Source organism: Symsagittifera roscoffensis, chromosome 9 (assembly GCF_963678635.1).
Source record: "Symsagittifera roscoffensis chromosome 9, txSymRosc1.1, whole genome shotgun sequence".
Lineage (NCBI taxonomy): Eukaryota > Metazoa > Xenacoelomorpha > Acoela > Convolutidae > Symsagittifera > Symsagittifera roscoffensis.
In genome coordinates, this window is record NC_087070.1 from 15,706,121 (window position 1) to 15,720,644 (window position 14,524).

The window sequence follows — 14,524 nt, forward strand, 5'->3', positions numbered from 1 at the left end:
ACATAAGTCGAACACCTCAACCCAGGTAGCATAAATCTCTACTAGCATAAATGTTCGAAAACATAAAATTGTATCGACTATCTATTTATTTGATACCTTCATCTCTCAGAAATGCAAAACAGCAAACAAAAATCCGCTCAAATTTATATTTGATTTTCTGAGAAGTATAAACTGAGCCTTGAGCACTTGATAAATGCATCAATCGACACGCGATTGAAACAAAGCAATCAAAAACACCTTCACGGAAGTTAGAAAGTCGAAATCTAAAAGGAGGCGAGAAGAAAGTTTATGAAAGGACAAAAGACTGATTAAGGTTTAGTAAATTTAACTGTCTAGCGGGTCAATTGTAATACCAAGCAAAATCAAATCGAAACTGAAAGAACTTTTTTTAGTGACCGGTCGACTAGCATAAAGCTCGACTAGCATTCATGTTTGAAAACGAATAACTGTAGTGGACTAGCATAATTTGTGTGAAAAAATTTCTTTACCTATTCCAGAAACACTATTCCTTTCTTCAGTTGAATACTCGTTTGTTCTGCATTGTTGCTCCAGCTGCAAAACTCCAGTGCGTTTTCTGTTTTCATCGATTGTTTTATATAATAGTACCCCTATTTGAAATCATTATTTGACTGACTGCTTTCTCCTGCTTTGCAGCCAACCAAAAGTTTTTCGGCGGCATCTTTCTCTGCGGTTGCTTCGGACAGCTGCGCTTTCAATTTCGTCTGCTGTTCTAGGTTATCACAGGCTTCTACATACAAACCAAACAAGTTTTCCAACCTGCAAAGTGTCGTTCTTAGCTGTTCAAATGTGTCCAGTGGTTTTACGATGAGTTCTTTGACGTATTGAAAACGAACACAATCCATCGCCTGCACAAAAACTGAGAAGTATGAGGAAACTAATGCATGGTTCAAACTATGGGATGTTGCATGAGTTATGATGCCAGACTGGTATTTCAAATAAATTAATAGATCTCGATCTCAGTGTCAAATAACAGAAACCAGAAACCATTTGAAAATTGTGTTTACCGCTGCCATGCATTTTCTGTTTGATGTATAAATATCAACTCTTATATTATTTCTGGCAACTATATGCCCTAATTTTGTTGATGAAATCTTGGCAACACATGTTTGCATTAGTTTTTCAATAGTAACAACCTAGCTTTCACGGCTACTGTGCTAAATTAAGTGGGTCACGTGTCCTTCACTTATTGTGATTGATCAAGTTTTAATTACGACACCAAGCTCCGTTTTGAAATTAAGCACAACGTTGAGCTACCCGGCCTCTAAAAGCCCCTAAAATTGCGTTTAAAATTGATACGACACGTGTCTATTGAATCCAATAAAGTTTTTATGCAATCCAAAAGTGAATTATGCCTACACGAATCAATTGAATCCAATTAGGAGCAAAAATAAATAGTTGTCTTGTTTTCACGCCCTTTTTTAAACAAGACTGCTCGTAGTTCAGGTCAAAGCACTGAAAACTCTGACTACTCCTTAATTGGTATCGAATAGTTGTTACTACAGAAAATTGTTCAAAAACCCCAATTTTTGATCAATAAAGAACAAGTGTAAAAAATAAGGTAACATGACATTAATACGGCCAATTAGCTTGCGTCAAATCAGTTTGGAACATTTTTAGGCTTTTACAAACTTAATACGAATGTTTAGCTTACCTTAGTTCAACTTGGAACGAGTTGATAGTGCTTGAGAAATCACCAGGCATAAAAATCGCCTTTACGCATTCAACATCATAAACAAAAACCTTCACAGTGCACAGAAGTTAGTCCAAAGCATGGCCCAAATGGCAATTTTTTCAACCCCCAGACCTTTAAAACAATAATTGAGGGTGAAAAGTTTTTTTTTTTAATTTGAAATCGCGAAGTTGAAACCTTAATGGCTTATGCAAATATTTTTTGTGAAATCTATGATTTCGATCTTTGAAATTTGACTGAATAACAACTCAAAGCATAACAAGGATAGCCGGTTAATGTGCAAGTAGCACAGAATATTTTGACCATATTCTAGAAAAAAAATACAAAAAAAAAACGTTTTTTTTTTTCAAAATAATTTCGTTTTGTACCGGCGTGGTGTCAAAACAAGATCTGAACGAAGATAACCCAATTCCCTAATTTTTAGTGGTAACTGCTTTTGCGTAGAAAACAAAACGAGAAAACTAAACCACTTCTGAATACAAAGTTTTTCCCCTTTTTTCGACCGGTGGGAAGAAAACTTGGTCAATTTAGGTCGTTCAAAATCCAATAAGAAAGATAGTTCAAAAAAAAGCGATCAAAAATGGTCTTAGATTCAGGAAATGGGCCACACATGATATTAGACAAAAGTCCGAGAAGCGATTATTTGCCCAAAAAAGGTATTTATAAATGAAGTTTTGATGTAATAAGAAATAAAGTTTCAGATTCTTGGCACATCCAAACTGAAAAACTTAATCAGTCAAAAAACAAGTTCAGAGTAGATGGTTTTTTGAATTGCATAACTAATACAGACTCTTTAAAATATTTGGTCGTAACATGGCCAGTTTGTTTCAAGTCAGTTAATTCCTAGCACGCTTGGGGCAAACACTGCCGATCACTTTTTTCATTTGGTCGATTCGGTCGAACCATAGCACTCTTGGGTCGAACACAGTTGAACACAAATTTCCTTGGGTCGAGTCGGTCGAAACATAGCACTCTTGGGTCGAAAACAATTTTCCTTGGTCCCTTTGGTCGAAACATAGCTCTCTTGGCTCGAACACAAGCGAACACAATTTTCTTTGATTCGAGTTGGTCGAAACATAGCACACTTGGGTCGAACACAGTCGAACATATTTTTACTTCTGTGGAGTCGGTCGAAGCAGCCTTTTTGCGTCAAACTATGTCGAACACATTTTCGTTCTGTCGAGTCGGTCAAAGCATAGCCAATTTGAGTCGATTCGGTCGAAACACAGCTGGCTTGCGTCAAACACTGTCGAATACATTTTTTTTTGGTCGATTCGGTCGAAACATAGCCAATTTGAGTCCAGTCGGTCGAGAAACATAGCCATTTTTAGTCGAGTCGGTCGAAACATATATATTTTTGTCGAGTTGGTTGAAACATAAGTCGAACACCTCAACGCAGGTAGCATAAATCTCTACAGCATAAATGTTTGAAAACATAAAAATGTATCGACTATCTATTTATTTGATACCTTCATCTCTCAAAAATGCAAAACAGCAAACAAAAATCCGCTCAAATTTATATTTGATTTTCTGAGAAGTATAAACTGAGCCTTGAGCACTTGATAAATGCATCAATCGACACGCGAATGAAACAAAGCAATCAAAAACACCTTCATGGAGTTTAGGAAGTCGAAATCTAAAAGGAGGCCAGAAGAAGGTTTATGAAAGGACAAAAGACTGATTAAGGTTTAGTCAATTTAACGAAGCCTCAAATTGATTTTTTTATTTGCAAGGAATGATAACTAAATAAAAATCCCGGTCCACAGTAAACTGTCTAGCGGGTCAATTGTAATACCAAGCAAAATCAAATCGAAACTGAAAGAACCTTTTTTAGTGACCGGTCGACTAGCATAAAGCTCGACTAGCATTCATATTTGAAAACGAAAAACTGTAGTGGACTAGCATAATTTGTGTGAAAAAATTTCTTTACCTATTCCGGATCTCTTCATTTATTTCCCCTTTTTTGAAGGGAAGGGGGGGTGGGAGATTCGTTACTAGGTTCAAAAAATCATATGCTTAACCGTTGAATTTTTTTATATGGAGGATATTACTAGTTACCATAGGTAAGAAATAGTTAAAAAGATCCCCTATTCCTTTTTTTCGGTTTTCAGAAATTCAACTTTAAGTTTTCCATGAAAAGTAAAGCAAAAGTTAATCACCCTCTTTCACTTCCCCAGAAAAAACGAGAAATTTTTTCAAAGAATTACCTATTTTATACTGTTAAACTAACCAAAACTATTTTCATAATTGTTTTTGGATTATTTTTTTTGATGAATTAGATTAATTTGTTTTGCCCTAAAAGTTAATATATGACTGGTATTTTATGACAAACCTGTATTTTTCCCCCGAAATTGACTGGGTGAATTGTACAGTTAATGCGCTTTTTGCGTATAATGAGGGCGTATAAGTATAATTTGGACATTATTTGAGTTTTGCGTTTCAACTTTTAAGCTAGTCGATGCAAGTTTCAGTTTTAATTTTTTATGCTAGTCGAGTTAACTTTTTGCTGTGACGTCTTCAGAGACCTTGGACGCTGAGAACTCATTTATCATAATTAGTTACCAATGATAATCATTTCTCTTCAAGATTTCTTTGTACAGCATTCCATCAACCGAGACAACTAGCGAGGTGAAAGATATATGTCTCTCACTGCAAGCTAATATAGATAAGTGTTTCTTTTCTGCTTCAGCTAATTTCACTGCCGTTTTCCTGGATAGGAATGAATGCCTTTCTCCTTATCTGCATTTTGTGATTTCAATTGTATAACTTGTTGCATTGTATTATAAATTTATTGCATTGAAGTTATTAAAATACTGCTTAATTATAAGTTTTAATGATCATATTTTAATATACTAGCGCCATTTGAATGATTGATAAAAAATTGTTTCAATTTTTTATTTGATTTTCGTATTTCAAAAGCTCATGAAGACAACTCAGAAAAAAATTAAACGTTTTGATATAAAATGGTGAGCAAATCTTTTAATAGTTAGTTAGTTTTTAGAATACGTAATTTATATTTACGTCGGTTCTGGGAAGAAACCATAAGGAAAAGATAAGCGATGGAAGTTGATTCTGTAAAAGAGTTTAGCTGAAACGCGAATGACGTTTTTGGTTTTTAGTAGTGGCCAAAGAAACTCAAGTGCCTTGATGGTTTTCAGTTCTTCGTGAGGGACTTCAAACTCATGGTTAGTGTGCCTTTAATACAATAGTAAAATTTAAAAAGTAAACTGAATTTGAAATGATGAACCTGTAGCGATGATAAGGATTGTGTGATGGTGATCTTGTGTAAAGAGTCATTGAATAAAACGGTATTAAATGTGAGTATGTGTTACTTTAGTCTTAAACATTAGTTTGTGTGTACAGTTCACATCTCGTTCCTTTGGTGTAAGAAAATCAAAAGTTAATTGGAAGTCATCAAAACGGTTAAGTAAGATTCATCAGCCTTCACCTTTTTTAGTGCGTGGTCAAGGACGTGATCTAATTGTTTGTTAGTGCTATGGAGATCAAAGATGTAGTCTGTTTTTATTTAAACAATTTTTGGTTAATTGTGGGTTTGGGATTAATGTTATGTTGTGAGTCTTCTATGAACCTGTGAACATTGTGACCATAGTAAGCGATGGGCAATTGGTTAGAAATTCGTGCGATATGTCTCGTGCGATTAAGTATTTGTGAGAAAATGATATTAGGAAACTCATCAAGATTAACTGTGCAGGTGAGTTGGTGAATGATTGTGGAGTGTAAAATTTTATGATCGGATTGTCGTAGTAGTACTAAGGGGATTAGTAGAGCTTTTATAGGAAAACCATGGGAGTGTGGAATTAAGGTGTTTTTGTTTACATGAAGGTCTGATTGATTTTCGGTTTCTTGTTATAGAAGCAATATTGTGGAAAGCATGGGATGGAATGAAATAAGTAGTCATGCGTGTTAATGAGGTTTGAATAATTGCTTCGTCTGAGTCGTGATGTAGATTGGCAGTTTTGTGAATATCAAGGGATGTTTGATAGATTTCTGTGTTTGTTGAAAATGCGTGCTGCTCTGGTTTGGTTGGAGTATCAGTGCTAGAAGTGATGTCAGATGGAGAACCGGAGTGTTAACATTGTGGATTAGTTGTTGCTGTTGGATGAAATTGTCTAAGTCATGCTCGAGTTGGTGATCGGTAATAGGGCTGGGATCATCCTCAAGGCTGTCGAGTAGTGATGAGAGAAGTGGGGTAGCGTCAGTAAAGTAGCAACTAGAGTTCGAATAAAGGGCAAGGACGGGGTTTCGGGAAGTTGTAGGAGGGAATGGTGGCGCGGAAAAAGTAGTGGTTGGACTGGATTCATAATCTGAAAAATTATCTGGGGTTTCTACTTGTGAAGTTTTTTAAAATGGCGGAGGTTACATGCGGTTTGTGTTGAGTCGTCAAAAACATGCAGTTTTTGGATAGCTAAAAAAATCTACGGAGGGATTGTAGCTGTCGGCTCATTGTTGGCGACAACCTTTATCGTTATGACAACGAAAGTTAACAGTATGAGGTTATTCAGTTTTTTGCTTGTAGATACAATTCGTAATTTGCGGTTGACAGGTGATATGAGCAATTTGGTTTCTATTTTTTTGTTATTTTATGACTCGAATGGGTTCTTAGGGAAAAATTTGTCTCGTATTTTGAATGTGTAAACATTTGTATTTGTATGTGATTAGAATTTTTTTAACTTTAAATTTTTTATGGATCTAAAGCTGTTCGTGGATTTTTACGTTCGTCATGTTTTCTGGGTTTTTCACTCAATTTTTTTTTCGTATTCGTTGGTTTGTTCGCTTAGTAAAATTTTATTTATTGGAGATGAAAAAATCCCAGTAAACCCTGCGAAGAGTATTCGAGCAACTATTGCTTATCGGTTAAGTTGTGTGTTAACTAGACATGGGTTATATACTCTTGTAAGAAGTCAGAATAACAATCCTGGGTAATCGTTCTAAAGTGTAATAAGGCCATCCTAGAAAGTCTAAAAGTTCATTTTTTATATGTAAGAAACTGAAGATATTTGTTGGCGTAATATCTTGAAGTCGGTTTTTTCTCCATTGGGACAAAAATAATCTTTGATTTCTTTAAAACATCAACTATAGTCTTGCGTGTAGATGTCTCAGAATTCTGCTGTTTCAGCTAGTTTTCGGAATTTTAAATCAATGGATTGTCGTTGGATTGTATCCATTTTGTGAGTAGTTCTTGAAAATGTTGTGTTAGAATGTGATATTGAATGTCTGATTTTGAGTATATACCTTTTGATTTTAAATCAAAATTCGGTTTTCTAGCTATTCTGCGAACGCTTTTGGGTGAAAATTTCTCTAGTGGTGGCTTTAAATTGGGTGTGGTGGTAGTAAATAACAATTATCGTTTTCGGGGTTAAGTTGTACTACATTGTGGCTCTAATCTGATCCACGGAAAATGAGGGTAACCCAAAAATGATTTTGCCGTGAAAGGGTACGAAGTGATCTGTCTTTTCGTTAAAAAAACTGGTATGCGCTGGTAGCCTTGTTTTTCTACAACGACATATAAAATTGATATATTTTTTACAAGTGTGGTACCAAAGGAGGTTTCCCTTGTAATCGATATAATTTGAGCAGTTGCCTAAAAAGCGATCGATATTCTGCATAAGGTATTTTTTTTTACTGCTAGTACTAGTGATAGAAGGACTTTTGTTCGTTCTAATTCACAAAGTTGTTGTTCTAAGTGATAATCAAATTGCATTGCTTCAAACTATTATCGATTCTTTAGTGATAATTCATGGAGACGTGTGCTGTTACGGTTTTCTGGGAGATTGTCCTTTATTTTTATATAGTGATACAGGTATATAAGGTTGCACGTGGTCACGATTTTAATTAGTTGTTGTGCCAGAATAATTAATTTTTCCTGCATTCAAACTGTTTTCATGTTTATATTCTAATCAAAATTCTGAATATTGTGTTTTAAATATTGGCTACCAAAATTTACAAGCGTATTCTGTTCTAAGTAGTTTTGAAAAGGTGTTAGTTTGTTTTCAATGCCAGGAATGTTTTTTGGGATTTTCTGGAGTTTTCATTTGCGTGAATTTACTGTATCAAATGGTATTGATTCTTTAGTAGGTATCTGATGGAATTTTATCATTCAAAATAGAAATTTAGCTACTTGAAAGATTATGCAAGTGTCCTCAGGAAACACACCAATGGTTGAGTGTGCGAGCTGTTGGATTGCTGATGTTGTTGATCATTTTTACAGGGTACATAGATTTCTTGATCTAGCATTGTGTCTTCTTGTATTAGAGATTTTTATCATCAAATTGTATTAAACCTGAACTATGTTCTAAAGTTTGTTGATAGTTTGTAGGTCTGGCTATTGATTATATTTTCTGATTGAAAAGTTGCGATTTTATTTGCTGTTTCTATGACTTGTGGTTCTGATTCACATTGAGTGAGTTTCTTTATAGCGTATTCAAGTAACGTTTTTGCTAATTTTCTTCGCAGTCATATTGCATTACTAAAAGATCTCGTGGTCTTGTTCGTGGTGATGGATTGTCATGAGGTGCTGCTGTTAATTGTTTCATAAGGTAAAAGATGTTTAATACGATGATCAAAAGATACATGGGTGGAAAAGTCCGGAAAAACTTTATAAAAGGAGGAGGCAGTCTTTGTACTGTTTAATATGGTTGAGAAAATGGTAATAGATGATGTGTAAATTGTTTTGCTTTTATTGTGTAGACTTTGATGTGCCAAAAATTGCAAACTATTGTGTTGCATGTCTTGCTGAATTTCACGTCTATAGTGTAAACGATTTATAACCCAATTAATAAATCGGGTGCTATCTGAATGTTGTCCGTATAGTGGAAGAGGTGCTACAAAGGTGTTCCAGTCAAGACTTAATGGTTTACTTTTATTATGGACGTCTTGATACCTAATATATCTAGTTCTGTTGAGAATCCAGTAAACTGTGGTATGCTTGAAATAGAGGGTGTGAAAATTAAAGAAAATGTTGTTTATAGCGAAGATGATGATGTTTCTGATAAAGTTTCAACTGGGTTATTTATTAGATTTTTCTTACTTTGTGAATAGTGTTGGGTCATCCAACAATGAAGATGTTGTTAAGGTGTTAGAGGATAATAGGTTAACACCTAATTAAGAGGAACTTGATTGTGATGTTGAAGAAGTTAATGGTTCTTATGTTGATTTTATATTGAAATTAGTTCTTGGTGTTGTAAAATTTTTGTTTCGTTCTGGTTGAACTATTCGCCTATCTATTGTTAATTTTTGTGTTTAATTTTGTCTTTGGAGACTTGTTTCTTCTATGATATGGAAGATATGGATAGATATTATAAGTTGTTTCGTTTTGCGGTTCGCTGAGTGATGCGTTTTGATGTGCTGGAGTTAACGGTTCTGAAAATATAACTCTTTATTCTTCAAGTAGGTGAGAGGCTTTCTACATATGAAGTTTTGGTTGATGTTTGAGGATTTATTGGAGGTGTGCTTTGATTATCAGGTGTTTGGGGATTTGGAGTAGATTTTTTGGTTGGGTCTAAAAGTGGGGGTTTGGGCTGGAAGTTTGATCAGCAGTTGTGGCTTTTGTTGGTTTTTTCACTTTTTTGGGTAGTTAAAGGTTCTTGATAGTATTCTTTGACAAACATTACTTACATGATGATGGCTAATAAAAATACAACTACTGCTCGCTTTAGAAACTTTCGAGAGTAGATGCAATTTGTTTCAGAGTGATCATTCAGAACGTGATTTCTCTTATCCGGGAGGAACTTAGAAAATAAGTTTTCACTTAGGCAAGGTTGAATTTTTTCTTTGGATTCCAACCAGCGGATTGAAAAGTGATGAAAAAGCGTAATTAAATAGTCTGGAAGTTTCAGTATGTTTTTTTGTTTTTATTTATATTTTGTTTTTGATTTTGGTGAAATATTTTTGCTTTTGAATAAATGATTTTGATAATAGTTTGAGTTTAGCTAAACTTAGTTGTTTTTTTTGAGAGTTTTGGCAGTACCAGTTTATAATAGTTTGTTGATTTTTACCAAGACTTTTTGGGAGAATTTTAGCTTTTGAAATGATTTGGTTTCGTCGTCAAATATGAAAGTTGTATTTGTTTTTTGACCTGGAGGTCCAAAAAGTTAGAGTTAGAGTTCTAGTTTAAAATAAGATAGATTCGTTTAAAAGAACGGTTGTGGCAAACGAGCAATTGTTGAAGAAAGATGCGTTGTGATCGTCTAGTTTCTTTCACTGGATTTATTTACAATTGAAGTGAGAAACTTTAACTTTCTTCTCATTTATTCAACTGAGAGAAATGAAATGTGATATATTTAAATTTTCAACAACAACAAATTGTTTAGTCCATTGAATCCTAAATATTCCTTTATTATCTGTTTAGAATATCAATCGCATGAGACAAATTTTCTGTCTTTTTTTGGATGTTTTGAGGAATTCTACTTTTTTCAAAAAATTTGATTGTGTGACGATTGTTTGATATGTTTTTGTAGATTGGATTTGTACCCGCATCCAAGTTTAGGCGTAAGTAATCGATTATAATGGATTATTATGATGATTTTTTGACAATTATAATCGATTATAATTACCAAAATTAGGTGTTTAAAGGATTTATATTTGATTATAATCGTGATATTCTCCAAGAGATTATAATCTCTTATAATTGATTATAACTGATTATAGTTCTTACAAAAAACCCTTAAAAATAATTATAATCAGTTATAATCTCTTTTTTTTGCGGTAATTTTGTCAAATCAAAACTATATTCGAATTATATCTTATGGGTTATTATTTTTGTGTCAATAAGAAAACCTCTAAAAGAGATCTCTTGAACACTTTGGTTCATCTGAACACAAAGTTTTACCACGAAACAAAAGTTTCATAGAGATCCTTTCATATGAACGGAAAGGTTCCCGCGGTGAATGAAAAACAAATCTTCCGAACCAAAATGAAACTAAATTAATTTGCTGATGTTTTGGTGTTTAAAAAAGCTTAAAATATGAATTACAAAACAAATCTAATGGGGAAGAAAAGAAAAAAAAACTTATAAAATTGAATTAATTGGAAAACTTTTTAAAATTTTTTCTCTATTTCCATCGACACCAACGTCTGCAAAAAGCATCAAAAATAAGCAATTTAGGTGCAACTTCGAAGACAAAATGGACAAAGAAAAGGTATTATAATCAATTATAATCAATTATAATGGATTTTTGTGCAAAACTAAAGAACTAGAAATTTGAATAAAAATAATGGATTATAATTAATTATAATCGATTATAATTGTATCGAAAAAAAGACGAAAAAATAATTGATTATAATTGATTATAATGGATTATAATTATTTATAATTTGACTTTAAAAAGAGATTATAATCGATTATTAGTTGATTAAAATCGATTGTGTTCTTTTCTTTCACAGTCGAATTTTCTTTCACTTCTGGTACCAATATACTGGTTTACTGCGAAGTTCGAGGAGATAAGACAACAACTCAGCATGATGGTTGCAGTATGATTGGGAAGCTTTTTACGAGGCGCCCTTTGTTCGTTTCCTTCTTCTTTCTGACAGTCCTGACATGACTACATAAAAGTCTGAGCTGTATGACGACCAGCCTGCACTTACTATTTTGTGTCTTTAATCGAATGCTTCGTCCATTCAAGTGTTTGGACGCTGAATCTGAGAAGTCATTTTCTTCAGTTACACCGTGCGCAATTTTTTCGACAACCCAGTTTTGGTTTTTTATTTATTTTTTGTTTTTGATTTTGGTGAAATATTTTTGCTTTAGAAAAAATGATTCTGATAATAGTTTGAGTTTAGCTAAACTTAGTTGTTTTTTTTTGAGAATTTTGGCAGTACCAGTTTATAATACTTTGTTGATTTTTACTAAGGCTTGTTGGGAGAATTTTCGCTTTTGAAATGATTTGTTTTCGTCGTCAAATATCAAAGTTGTGCTTGTTTTTTGACCTGGAGGTCCAAAAAGTTAGATTTAGAGTTCTACTTTAAAATAAGATAGATTCGTTTAAAAGAACGGTTGTGGCAAACGAGGAATTGTTGAAGAAAGATGCGTTGTGATTGGTTAGTTTCTTTCACTGGATTTATTTACAACTGAAGTCAGAAATTTTAATTTTCTCCTCATTTATTCAACTGAGAGAAATGAAATGTGATGTGTTTAAAATTTCAACAACAACAAACTGTTTAGTCAATTGAATCTTAATAATCCTTTATTATCTGTTTAGAATATCAATCGCATGAGACAAATTTTTTGTCTTTTTTCTTTGGATGTTTTGAGGAATTCTACTTTTTCAAAAAGTTTCATTGTGGGATAATTGTTTGTTATTTTTTTTCTAGGTTGGCTTTGTACCCGCATCCAAGTTTAGGCGTAAGTAATCGATTATAACGGATTATTATGATGATTTTTTGACAATTATAATCGATTATAATTACCAAAATTAGGTGTTTAAAGGATTTATAATTGATTATAATCGTGATATTCTCCAAGAGATTATAATCTCTTGTAATTGACCATAACAGATTATAGTTCTTACAAAAAACCCTTAAAAATAATTATAATCGGTCATAATCTCTTATTTTGCGGTAATTTTGTCAATTCAAAACTATATTCGAATTATATCTTATGGGTTATTAATTTTGTGTCAATAAGAAAACCTCTAAAAGAGAGATCTCTTGAACACTTTGGTTCATCTGAAATCAAAGTTTTACCACGAAACAAAAGTTTCATAGAGATCCTTTCATATGAGCGGAAAGGTTCCCGCGGTAAAGGAAAAATAAATGTTCCGAACCAAAAATGAAACTAAATTAATTTGCTGATGTTTTGGTGTTTAAAAAAGCTTCAAAAATGTATTACAAAACAAATCTAATGGGGAAGAAAAGAAAAAAACTTATAAATTTGAATTAATTGGAAAAATTTTTTAAAATTTTTTTCTTTATTTCCATAGACACCAACGTTTACAAAAAGCATAAAGTATAAGCAATTTAGATGCAACTTCGAACAAAAAATGGACAAATAAAAGGTATTATAATAATTATAATCGATTATAATGGATTTTTGTGCAAAACTAAAAAACTAGAAATTTGAATAAAAATAATGGATTATAATCAATTATAATCGATTATAATTGTATCGAAAAATAGACGAAAAAATAATCGATTTTAATCGATTATAATGGATTATAATTAATTATAATTTGACTTTAAAAAGAGATTATAATCGATTATTAGTTGATTAAAATCGATTGTGTTCTTTTCTTTCACAGTCGAATTTTCTTTCACTTCTGGTAGCGATATACTGGTTTACTGAGAAGTTAGAGGAGAGAAGACAGCAACTCAGCATGATGGTTGCAGTATGCTTGGGAATCTTTTTACGAGGCGCCCTTTGTTCGTTTCCTTCTTCTTTTTGACAGTCCTGACATAACCACATAAAAGTCTGAGCTGTTTGACGACCAGCCTGCACTTACTATTTTTGGTCTCTAATCGGATGCTTCGTCCATTCAAGTGTTTGGACGCTGAATCTTAGAAGTCATTTTCTTCAGCTACACCGTGCGCAAGTTTTTCGACAACCAGTCTTGGCCGCCTTATTTTACTCGAAACGTTCATTTACATTGCGCTGTTTTGTTGCAGAAGTTGCAAGTCGCTTCACGGGCAGGACAAAGGTAGGTGCTTCGAGGTTTATCCGCTATACGATAGCGCAGATTGAGTAAAAAAAAGTTGGGTCTTGAAGACCGCCTAAGTTCCTTTTGGAACTCCTTTTATGCCTTTTCTATCAATAGAAGGTCCCTTACAGCCCATCTATCTCGTGTCCTTAAGTTACACCGTGCGGATAACCCACTCAGTATCATGGAATTGTTTCAGTGTTTCACGTTTTTTTTTGTTTCTGGGATAACAGTTGTTAAGTCTCGAAGGTTTCATTACGTTCTTGAAACTTTTCTTGAAAAGATTTTCTTGAAGCTATAGAGTTTTTGGGGGCAGAGGTTTTGTGTTGCCTAGGTTTAAATGCGGTTTCCAACTGTAAATTTCGACTGGTCGCCTTTTTGGCCAAAGACAAATGGTGGTTAGGCTCCAAGATGTGTTTCGAAACCAGTCGATTTTTCCCTTCAAGGTTTTTGGACAAAACAGTAACTTGATCCACCGTAAGCGTTATGGCAAAGCAAAAACCATTCCGGTTGATCAATCATTTTGCAATAACTCTTCAACTATTCAAGAGCATGGGTTGCTTGTTACAATCGCTAAAGCAGAAGTATGTAAAAGCTAGTGGCACTTTTCCCATGAAATGCCGTCTACGCCATAGAAGTTCTACGCCATAGAAATGCCATAGAAATTCTAACTTGCTGTCTGCGCCAAACTCAATTCAAATTACAAACAATTGAAAAAATGGAAACAATTCACTTACTATCGATGGAAGTTATACTTACTAACAAAAACTTTGAGCTACCAATTTTTGAAGCGAGTGCTTTTATTAAACACAGAACACTGTCGGACAACACCCTTTACCGGCACTGCGCACAAAGCAGTTGCAATGGATTTGTGCGTAGAAAAAAGGAATCCGCTGAGGTCGTCAAAAATCACTGCCAAATTTCCGATCCGACTGAACAGAAAATTAACTGTTCGTTTACGAAGTTACTCTGGTAATCAACAAGCTGTAAATAGAGTTCGTTGCAAGTAAAGACCAAAGATGGCAGAGCCAATTTTGCTGACTGGCTTTGAATTACTTTTGGCCTACAGAAAACTGATTTTTGTTGCACGATTCTGGTCCCCTAGATGAACATCAAGTTATTGTATTAGCCACGTTGACTGGGCTAAACATACTCACACTAT